Below are 12,252 nucleotides of genomic sequence, written 5' to 3' on the forward strand. Positions count from 1 at the left end.
TTAAGTAATATAGTAATGATATGGGGCTGGACACATAAAACATCATCTGTATAATTAAAATATACACAAAGGTGGCATGTAGACAAATATCATTTGTATGTTAACAAAGTAAAAATGGTTAAAAAAATTAACCTTTCATGGACACATTGATGTCAGAGACATGTTACGGAAGAGCAGGGAAGTTGGCTTCTCTAAGATTCGTACCATACATACCTCTCCTCTGGCCAAGCTCATCCTGCAGATCATACCAACAATTTAGCTGCAATTCTGTAGTGCATTTAATGCTTATGTAACTCAAAGCATAGGCTCTGTGCTTGTAAATCCTTAAACTCACATATAATGCACCTAAGTGCCTTTCCTCGCTTCAAACAAGTGTGCTGCTGTCCCATCACTTTTAAGAAATCATACTGCATTTTCCTCATCTTGTTATACTACTGTGCATGTATTCTCATGTGTAGTGAAAGTTGGTCGTGCAAAATGAATGGTGCAACATGGCTCTAACATTATAAAATCAGGAACTGAATTATTACAGTTGATAAAAAAATTTTGTCAAGTTTTTCATCCCAGACTGATCAGAAGGTGGCAGTATTTCAAAACATTACATTTTGGTTTTATCAGAGGGGCATTTATTTGTTAATTGACTACTCGTTAATAATGAATTTTATTATTCCTAACATATAAAGGTCAAGAGATGTAACTTCTAGTGGTTGAGGTGCAGTGGAAGAAGTAACCGTGTTATCCTGCAGTTTTGAAGACAGACTGGTGAATCCATTAGTAGGGTGAGATACAGAGGGCTACACTGTCTTTCTATCTGCTTTTATTTGTGGTAAACTATATTAGATTTTTTTATAGAAATGACCTCTTCTATGAAATATGAGATAAAAATTTCCAAGGTGTCCAAGGCTTGTTCTTGTGTTCCAAAGCAGTCCCTAAATTCAACAATATTACTGGGAAATATTTTGCCTGATTCATACCTCATACCTTCTACAGATTTATATAAACTATCCCTTTGCACATTTCAAACTGCCATCCTTTATTTTAACAGGTTAGATACACTGTGAACTGCTCTTCCTGAAACCAAAAATACCTTACTCTGAGTTTGAGCTGTCACTGTTTTGCCTTCTATCCCTGTACAACAGAAAGTGAATTTTAACACAATCCTTTAGCAACTATCACTTTACATACACAGGAACATTCACACTCTGCTGAAAGACTTTCACTGAACAGCTTCATAGCAAATCTACCTGTGGCTTGAAGATCCATATAATAGCTCTGGATCACCTAGGAGCTAGTGTATTCAGGAAAACCACTGCAAAAAAGTGTGAGTCTACAGTCTAGCTTTCCCACATAGGTGGCCCCACAGCGAAGCCGTCTGATTGCGTGATAAAGAAGGTGTGAGAGAACAGAAAGCCTGCCTTCACCTGGTAAGTAAATCAGCAAAGGTTCCTATAGAAATAGAAAAGATGACAGATGAATCTTTGCCTCTAATATTATTCTTCCATTATATACTTCTATTCATTATGGGGTCTTTATTATATTAATAATTGCTACAATTCATTCTTAACATGATTTTATTCCGTAACTCTAGAAATACCACTCCAGATTACAGAGGAGAGAGGGTATAAGTTAGAGACTAAAATACAGTTGGTCAGACTAACACACTTCCTTATCTTTCTCTCTGCATAACTACAAGAATTGTCCAGAAATGAGGAACATTTTGTTGGCGGTTTGTTGAGCCTACTCACTGTGTCAAATTACCTGTGCCAAGATATTTAAGGAAATTATTAAATACCATAAAAAGCTTTCATGAGACCAAAGCACAGTGAAAATATCTAAGCCAGTAAAATAGTTTAGCAAGCTGAAATAGGAACTAGGAATACTGCAGTATTCCTAGATCAGCCTTAGACTGCCATAGGCTTGAACTAACATTCCCCAGTGTTCATGGAAGAGTTTGTCTGGATTTACATAAGCTGTTTAAAATTGTGGAATCAGAGAATATCCTGAGTTGGAAGGGACCTACAAGGATCATTGAAGTCCATCTCCTGATCCTTCACAGGACAACTCCTAGACTCACACCATGTATTTGAGAGCACTGAGTAACTATGAATACAGATTCTCAACTGCCCTTGAATAACACTGATCAAACTGACTATTCAATATCCTGGGCTTGCTAGGGAAAATTATTTCAGGTACTGGATGTTGAATACAATTTAAATTTTATTCACATTGAATTAGTGCAAAACACAGACATTCAGTGGATCTGCTTGATGTCTACAGCAAGGCAACTAAAAGGCAAGTTTTATCCACCTTTACTTTGATAAGGGAAAACTAGGCAGGGAGTTATAGAGTTAAAATGATGAACGATTTACATCCCCAAATAACAAGAGAAGAAAATGAAACTCTGTTCCTATTTCTTCAGAGCAATTAAGACTGCCAGCTGCCTGGGAAAAAAAACCACAAGAAAACCCACTATCTCCTGCTAATGTTTTGTTATAGTCACTGCCTGACAATGATTTTGGTCAAAGAGCCACATTCTGTAAACACTTGACAGTGGTCTCCGTTGCTTTGCCTTGCTCCTGTGGCGAAGCATGAAGTAAAACAGCGATGCAGGAATATTACCACAGTTGCTTGCTCTCCTCTGACAATAGCCAGGCTTCTTTGGAAAGACCTCTGTGTTGGCAGGCTGCTTTTCATTACAACAAGGTGGCCAATTTCAGATATCACATGCAGCTGAAAAATTGTGAGTAAACTGCCATTACTTGCAGTAGGAACTGAATGGGCTTTGACTTGCAGAAGGGAAGATCACAGGCCAACAAGAAATTCTTTTTATTTAGGTGGACTGGAGAGAAAGTGAGGGTTCATGGCCTCAAATTGCAGCAATCCTTTGTTCTGTTATCTCCTTATACAATAGTGGGAGAGTCAAATACATTTCATTTGTACTCAGAAAGGAGAGTTACCCCAGTGCTCAGTTATACTGGACAAAGCTCTATTGAATTGGTTAGGACAAAAGGAGGCAGTTTGTATTAAGCATGGATTCTTCTTCAGTGCCATCTGGTTTCTAAGGCACAAGTCTTACAGGAACTTAAACATCGTTTTGCTTAGTGCTGCAATGTTTAACCGATTGAGAAGCTCAGCTCTTACTTTTACAGGGAATTTGGGCACACAGATGTCACAGCCCTATTTAATTCTGCCATTGCTTAGAGGTTTTCTGTACAGCCAAGGGCAGACAGCAGTTCTCTCCACCTCTCTCCATGTGCAAAGTCAGCTGGGTCTGGACAAACAGGAATTCCCAAGGCTTTATAGATACATCTCTAGGGACCCAAATTCTTTAATGTCTAGCTCTAAATGACTAAAGAGAACAAATCCCATTAGGGGTGATATGACAATAAAAGCCAGTTGTGTTCTTTTGAAAATCCTAAATACCTCTTGGTTTCACAATCGTTCTATTTTGTGCCCAGGAAGGAGTTAAAGTACTCTCTGTACAGTAGTTAATTCTAGAGTGAATGAGTTTTCCTCATACTGGTTTCCAATACATTTATTTTCCAGAGAGGGATGTTTTTGCATTGGCATGATGGAGATTAGAAGAAAACAGCTCTTCAATGGCTGTGCCAGGCGAGGCGCTGCCACACACAGCTTGACTGTGCTGATACTAAACGCTTTGATTTTCCTCCTAAATAACAGTGCTTGAAAAAGCAAGAGCAAGGTGAAGTCTCTCATTACACAGACAAAAGGAGGTAGGGAGCATGAGGCACCTTACTGGGTGGGCTCTCCTTTTTGCCCCCTTTCTGTTTTCCTGGATTTTAGTTTTAAAATGGGTTATATTTTGCCTGCAGCAATTTCTTTTAATAACTGCAATTATTCTCTCCCATTGTTCTGACTCTTACAAGCAAATTAGGGAAATTCAAAGGCAATTTTCATGATTGTTTGTTGTCAGGGTCTTATGAATGGCTGTTGTATTTCACTGGGACGTTTCATTAAATAAATAATGAGTATGGCACAAGAGTCATAAACAATCAGATAGAGATCAGTTCATTTAGGGACAGATGCTGCTCAGTGCATGCTAGGTGAGCATGCAGCAGACACAGCAGGACTCCCTCCAGCTAAATCTATTGACAGTTTTCATGTTTAAGAAAGGGCAATATTACTCTCCCCACATGCGAATCTGCATCTTTAAAGATCTCATTTAGCATGTTTTTCACACCCTACGCAGAAATTCATGCAAAGAGGAGGCAGGGTTGGGAGATTTGACATCCCCTCCTCTCTCAGTGCTCGCGTAGCAGGCAGAGAGAAGTTGCAGGCCACAGTAAAGTACATCCTGAATAAATAGCACCAGGACCTCGTGACATACCGTGTGGGAAATAACATTCCCAATGTGAGCTTAGAACAACAGTAAGACTACATTTCTGGAAAAAATCCAAAGTCATGGCCTCTAAAAAAGACTCAAGCATCCATTTATCCTCCTCAAAATATCATGCAAATATGTTACTAAGTGGCATTCATCAATGACAGAGGATCAGGAACACATGCCAAATCATTTCATGTTCAGTCTGGCTGGAGGAAAGTGAATGTACAAGGCAAACTTAAGCTAAAACCTTCCAAGCACTCCCATATCTCTAAGGTTTTTAATGTATAATAGGACTAATTCTCACTTCCATCAGCATGTGCATACTCCTCTGCTAGATCACTGTAGAGACAAGCCAGGTATAAAAGACAAGTCTAATGTTTTTAGCCTGGTTTAGTGTTTTAAACCTCTGATCAACTGCAATCAAATCCAGCGAAGTGGGACAAATCTCAGCCTAAGTTACATAAAATTAAATTGGATTCAATACATCCAGCATTGTACTGATGTCCTAGTGGACTGCAGAGGCTCAACAGTATCAGGTATCTTTATAAATGTTCCCAGTCGGCACTCATAATTAGCGACGAGGCAGGCATCTGCTTGATACTGAAGTTCAATTCCAGTTCTTGCTGAATTACTTTACTACGCATTATTCTAATGTTGATGAGGGAAGACAGAGAAATGAGAAGTTTCAGCAAAATAAATGCCTGTAACCTTACAAACAATTCACATGCGGAATCATCTCTGCTCATCTAATGTAATTTGTGCACTACAGAATTTGGGCAACCTACCTTGGCTACAGACAGAAATCAAACAACTCTCCTCCACCAAAATGACTCAGCAGGGAGAAAGACATTACTAAAATGTCTATCAAACTCAGTGTTCATAAGGTGCTCTGAAGAGGTTCTACCTCACAGACACAGCTTGGCAACACGTGTCACTTAGAGCTTCTTCTCAGATATCTATGCTTATGAGAATTTCTAAAAGACCAGAGGCAAAAAATTAACTCTGGCAAGAAGAAATTAGCAAACTCTCCTCCATCTGCTTATCCCAAGGCAACCTGAGCCTGATTCTGGAAACATTAATCTATTCTCAGCAGATCTTCTCACATAAGGACCGCGGAACACAACCTAAACAACCATTTTTTATAACTTTTATTCTAGTATTCAGAATCTTCTTTATCTGCCTCTGCCTTTGCCACAAGCAACCATACAGAATTGGGTCTATAAATTTGCTCAGCCTCATGTTCTCCTGAGCTCTCCAGGACTATAGACTGATGTCTAAGAAGAATTTCCTTTTCACCCTTTGGGAATAAAGGTAGAAATTCTGTTCAGAAAATAACTATATATGTGTTCACTCAAAATAATATATAGGCTACTGATATCATCTACAAAAACAAAGAACATTTGTACAAAAAGAAAAGCTGATCTTGTGACTCTTGAATTTTAGCTATGAGGATCTGCATCACTCCTTGTAGCTATCTCATCATGGAAAAACACCTTACGGGTAATTTTTTTCCTTATCCCCTTTGGCTTGAGTGTGTGCTCCAGGCAGCAGGCATGCCCTGTTGCCCTGTGCTCTCTTTGCTTGCTGGCAACCTCTTCCAGCCAGCCAAGCCCCTGGCAAGATCTCCTTTCTCTTCCCCATCCCAGTGGGCACATCTCTGCCAGACAGCAGCAACCAAGACAAGATAGACATGTACATCTCTTTTGACAGCAAAAGTTGTGTAAAGCAATACTAGGAATACAGATCTTGTCCAGTAACAGGGTGTAGCCAACCAGCCTAAGCACCAAGCTGTGGGCTCTGCAGCCTCATGCCCATGTTGTGAGTGAGAGCAGAGGTGATGTCAGATGGTAAGACACAACAGGACACAGCCAGCATTGGCACAGCCTTCCCCAGCGCTTTCTAAGTTTGCCTCAGACATGGGTCAGGCCACGACTATTGTAGAACTCCTTTGTGTGTACCCAGCCCTCTTCAAACAGGCAGCTCCCATTCTCTGCCATGAGCTCAAGGAGTCCCTATTCAAGGCCACCTTCACATCCCACACTCCAGAGATCACAAAGTAAGTCCCTGCTGCCTCACAGACCACATGGATGAAAGAGCCCTCTGCACCCTCTCCCTTCAACACAGCCGTGCCAAGAGAGAGGTGACTGGTCATGAGCCACAGGGATCCTTAAACTTTTTGCCTGAAAATTTCTCTGTGTTACGAAGAAATAAACAGCAGAAAATAAACCGTACTGGTTTTGCATTTATTCAGACTTTTTTTCACCAAAAAAATCTAAGCCTTTTTGAAAGAGGGGAGAGAACCCTAGGCAAAACAAAACAGTAAACCCACCCAGGGACACTTAGACTACTACATACCTTTGTTTTTTAATTTTTCACTCTCTGGTAAACTGAATTTATAAATTGAAGTGAAGGCAGAAAAGTAATCAATGCTTTCCAGAGCCATTACTGGAAACACCTAATGATAAACAACTCTGTTAGTAAACAAACAAAAAAAAAAGTCTTATCACTGTAGCCTTCTGCAGTGGCATTCTTATAGTGGCTTTACTGACCCTGGTCAATAGAAAGTTAGTTTATGATAATTTAAAAAAGATTATAGTGTTGGCTGTGAAGAACCACAAACAGTGGTAGAACTGGTAGAAAAAATAGGACTGGGGAGCTAAATAGAAATAATGGTTTTAAGTAGTCTGAATGTAACTTTTTTTGTTCCAAATGAGTCTTTTGCCTGTTAAGCTATTTAAAGAGCACATCCTTGCCATCCCAATATACAACTTCTGAAGTACTAAAGGGATATTTTCAATACAGAGCTTTATTTAGCAAAGGGCTTGATCCAAAGCCACTTTATGAAAGGGAATTTTCCTGCTGATTGGAACAAATGAAGCCATGAAACAAGGACAACTACTAAAAGTAGATAGAAAACTAAGAGGAGATATAACAGCAGTAATCAAGTACATAAAAGGTTGCAGGAAAAAGGAAGGGAGCAATCTATTCTCTACTTCCAGAATAGACAGGATAAAAATAACATGCTTAAGTTACAACAAGAAACATTTGTGTTTCGCAAGAAAAAAACCCCAATACCTTGTTAGCAGTAAAGCACTGGACTTTGCTACAAGATGAAGTAGTTGCCTCTTTCCCCACCTTCAGAACAGCTACCAGATAACTGAGGAGTGGCTGAGGCACATCTGGGTCTGTTATGCACTGAAAGTCCCTTACCTGCCGCACTTCTGGTAATTCTCCCATGCCCAATGTTCCAAATTGCAGCAGTTGATTACAGGATGTGAAACCCCAAAACCCTCCACAATCACCAGCACCTAAGTCTCCTCTGTTTCACAGAGAAAGTTATGGGTAATAACAATGCAGTTATCAGCAGTACTCTTAGCCTGAAATGTTGGAGGAGGATGACCATTATGGAAAAAAGGAGCCATAGGAATCTACAACTACCATGAACAAGTAGTAAAAATCTCTGCAGACCTCCTGTTTACAACCTGAGAAGTACCCATCCTGGTTCAGAGTACATGCACCAGTCCAAGTTCTTCAATCAGACAGCAGCCAAACACTTAAGGTATAAGAATGAGGTATCTTCATATACCTCAGAGCTTTCATAGACTATAGCCATGTTGCAGAATTTGTGACAGGGTTACAAGCTGGGCAGAGATAAGAGATAGAGCTGACCCATCTTTTCTTAGAAGCATATGTACCAGCAGACCTGAAGGGACTTCTAGTCTTTTGAGATATATTGCACTAGATGGGAGAGAGGTACCTGCAGAGGAACAACAAAAAATCTGCTGGATGAGGGAGATCGAAAGATGTGACAATAAACCTCCCCTTATCAAAACTGTAATGCTTTTGTCCCAGCCAATTCAACAGACCTTTCTCCAGTATAACTCTTACCTCTGAGCAAGAATTAAATGTGGTTACAGAAACAGGGTCTTCACTCCAATCATTCTTTCAGTGCAAGCAAAGACTTTGAACAGTGTGCTCCATGCCTCCTCTGGAGCTTCAGGGGACTCCCTTCCACTCTTGCCTGCGCCTCCATGGTCTGGCCATGGTCTTTTCCCTGAGACAAGCACCCCCACAGCTCTTCCACTACACCCCTTGATGCTTCTGGCAGACATACACATTGCAGGAAACGGTGTGGCCTTAAAATGAACATTTGTCTAACAGTAAATGAAGCACACAGAAACATACTGAACACTGCCCAGGACATTTAGAGGCCTAATCCTGACTAGAAATGAGACAATCTCTGCATTGTGCCACTTATGAAAACAGGGCTTGAATCTCAGCTAGCATAGGCACCCTTGCACATCCTATTCCACATTTAAACAATAATAAGAGCTGATTCATAAGGAACATTTATGTCTCCTTTTACAGTCCTATTTGCCATTTGGGTGCAAAACATATATATATTGCATAAAGAGTTGCTAAAGAGTTAATCTGCATGTTAATACATAGTAAATCAGTTGTTATGGAGTCCAGTCATTGTGCAGGTGCCTTGCAAGTTTGGCTTGCAGCCATCTACAGCACCTTCAACTGATGAGCTAATAACCTCTGTAACACACACCATCTACTAGTGGAGCCACCTATGCTTTCAATCTATCATTTATTGCCTTTTCTAAACTACAGATAGACCCTTAATATAAAGAATGACCATTTTATGTTTGCTTGCCTGAATATATACGAGCACTCAGCCACATCATTAAAATAATTTTACTGCTAAGGCATACCTAATATTCCAAACAGATAGAGCAGAATTTAAATTAGGGGAGAAAAGAGATGGTGATTCCTTACAAAAAGGTTTGGAGTTGTGACAGGAAAGAAGAAAATGGATTTGTACAAAATAACAAGCCCATAAAAATGTGAACTTTAGTGAAAAGTTTTCTGAGCTTTGACTGAATCTCAGTTCACTTTTAGTTTTAATTATGATTCTGCATTATCCTTGCAATTTCTGTGTTCTCGTGGCCACAGGAGAAAAAGTATTGAAATACCACCACTACCACAGGAGGTGTTTTTTTAAGTCAATGCCAAAGCTTAAACAAGGTTTCTGCTCCACAAGAAAGGACATGCTTGCTACAATATGAAACTGTCTCAGATCAAGGAGAACTGGTAATTAAGGCAGCTGAGAGCAAAAGGTGAAGAAGAAGGCTATATGTTAAAAATCCTAACCAAATACGTGCATGTACCTTTTGTTTTTTTAAAAGGCTCAGATCCTGGAGTCATGGGATGTGAGAGGGAAACCCTCTTTGTTTTCTAAAAATATATTTCTCATTTTGTAATTACCAAGAGAGACCCAAATCCGTGACTCAAAGGGAAATAAAAATGTGTCCTCTGTGCTTTGGAATGGTTTCTACAAACATAATGCATAAATGTTTGGGTGGGCAAGATCTGCAAACAGGCACAAACACATGAGAACGTGGGAAGGTGGTACTGCTCTGAGAAACAAAAGACACTTTTCCCAGTCTCCCTTTACCTACCTCAATATAAAAGCCTTTCAACGCAACTGGGTTGTTGCTTCTTGTCCATGGCACCCTGACAATACTGTGGTTTTCACTCAAATTTGTCCCTGGCATTTACAGACAGATTTTTGTCTTACCTGAAGGCTGGCTCATGAAATTCCTTTTGTTGGGTGCCGTAGTGGTGTTGAGCATCCAACTATCCTCTGGCGGGGAAAGTGAAGCTCTTTTCTTTCACCTGTAACAGTCTTGGTTGTAAACTCATTTCTGGCAATTTAGCCAATCCTCTTCTGTGAAACCCCCCTTGTAGCTGGAGAAGTGCCGAGCCTGAAAAAAAGACAAAAGACACCTTTCTGAGAAGCTGAGAGACACAGGAGCTGACTTGGAAGCCCTTGGTGGGGGCTTGCACGCCAAGTAGGAGATTTGACAATACCTCCCCTTTGCCCTTCAGTTTACCACCTGCTCTCCTCTGATGGAAGGATTCAATTCTTTTGCAAAACACAAAGCTGTGAAACTTCAGAAATTAAATCCATGCAATGCGATCCTCTTGCCTCCTTTTTCACAAAGCTGTCAAAATAATGATGTATTCATGGTGTTTTACTTGATGTGTGAAATTTCCAGCACACAGATATGAATCAAAGCATTCTGTGCTGTTTATCCTCTCAAAAGGATTTTGAGCTGCTTTCTTTTAATAGATGGAAACTATAATTTTAGAAGGTGGGTAGAGAAACTTCTCTTTACGCTTGAGTGGACAGCTCAAGGTGATAAGGGAAGTGCTTGGGAAGCACAGCAAGCAAAAATGTTTTATGTCCAGTTACACCACAGCCATTCCATGTCTTGTCTGATTTAAGAGAGAAGACTCTGAAGTGGAAGAATGCATGAGGATGTATGAATACAGACATGTATATACAGCATTGTTCTCCTCTGGGAGATGCATACTAATTGCAATAGCAGAATTCAGCAGTGGGGAAGTGGAAAACCTGTGCCATTAATGTACGTCTTTGTCTTAGATGGACGTGGCACCTCAAGCCCAGCTGTGCTGCCCAACTTTACTACAGTGAAGTAGTCACCTTGTTCAAGGCAGTGGCTTTGGGCTACGTTCAATTCACAGGCACATATTAAGCAAAAATACTTCAGCAGAATTGGTTCAGACTGCCAGGATTAGTAAAGAGATCCATTTCTTTAAAGCACAGCTAAAACCAGTTAAGACTAGCTTTGTACGGGAATGTGTTTATTATTTCTTAATTTATTTCTGCATCAAGTGCAGTCAGATTAGAGTGAGAAAACATCAGACCACACATACAAAATGCATGATAAATGACAAAGTTGGGCCAAAGTTCCCAGCTGGGTAAATTGGCACAGACCCTTTGACTTTTTGGACTTTGATGGATTAATAGCCAGCTCGAGACCAGGGCATATTGCCACAGAGATTATAGGAAGTGATTTTCCTTTTGCATTTGCTCTGCTTCTAGAGCTCATCTCTGTTGTCAACCATATATAGGACAGTGTAATGCTGATATAATTCAAACAGTATGTATTCACACTGAAATGGAGTGCACCATGTTTTGGGTACCACCCTACCGTTAATTTGTACTGTGGAACCAAATCCCCATCAAGCAAACAAAAATGTACTCAAAACCTACAGAAATCAATCAAGAAACGTCTTTGTTGGGTGGGGGATTGAACTTGGTTTTTCTTTTATAAAATTTGGGCTTCAATCATGACTGAAAAGACTACAACAGAAGTGATTTAAAGTATCTGTCATGTGACATTTTTTACAAACAGCTACTCACACATGTAAATATTTTTGGAAATATGCAATTCTTACCAGCAATTTATTTGCCATCCCAGAAAAATCACACAGCTGCAGAAGATGCAACGTTTTTTCTCAAGATCTCAAATCTCCTGAACAACCAATTACGTTGATTGAAAATTGGTTATTTCCTTCACCAATTTCCCACCAATCAGGATAACATCACTGCACAGGTTCCTAATCAGGGTTCGTTAGGATAGATGTAAAAAGTTTTATGAGGTCTCTGTTTGGATTACTTCATGCTATTCTTCAGAGGCTTGACTTCTAAAAAATAAAATAAAATCAGCTCATAAGAGCAAATTATATATGAGTGATATACAGGAAAAAAAAGTAGTTGCACTTACAGTAACAGATACCTGACAATAAAATTTTCTACAAAGCCTCTCTCTCTTAGGTGTAACCCTTTTCAGAACAGCCCTGTAAAACAGAAAACAAAATAACTTAATTGGACTTCTCAATGTCACTACAGATTTTAAGAGAACTAAATTCCACCTATAGAATTTTACACATGGCAGAAACATACTCGATTATTTACCCTAATTAACTCTGTAGGCTTTGTATTAAAGAGGATCTTAATGAGCATCATAAAAATCTTATGCATTTCCTTTCTGTGTTCAGAGACTTGAGTTTTAACAAAAAAAACCTAG

The 12,252-nt window shown here is 39.6% G+C and overlaps 1 long non-coding RNA gene across 1 annotated transcript in view; it reads right to left on the minus strand.

Moving 5' to 3' along the window:
- The window catches only part of LOC126652038 (uncharacterized), a 41,490-nt gene extending 29,488 nt beyond the window's left edge, over positions 1-12,002 (minus strand). Inside the window, exons 1-3 of the long non-coding RNA XR_007631860.1 lie at positions 11,950-12,002; positions 11,621-11,869; positions 9,933-10,119 (exon numbers count right to left, since the gene is read on the minus strand). This is a non-coding gene — a long non-coding RNA (uncharacterized LOC126652038). The remainder of the gene's footprint in view (positions 1-9,932; positions 10,120-11,620; positions 11,870-11,949) is intronic.
- Between the last annotated feature and the right edge of the window lie 250 nt (positions 12,003-12,252).

The sequence above is a fragment of the Myiozetetes cayanensis genome, unplaced genomic scaffold (assembly GCF_022539395.1).
Source record: "Myiozetetes cayanensis isolate MyiCay16 unplaced genomic scaffold, myiCay2020 scf7, whole genome shotgun sequence".
NCBI lineage: Eukaryota > Metazoa > Chordata > Aves > Passeriformes > Tyrannidae > Myiozetetes > Myiozetetes cayanensis.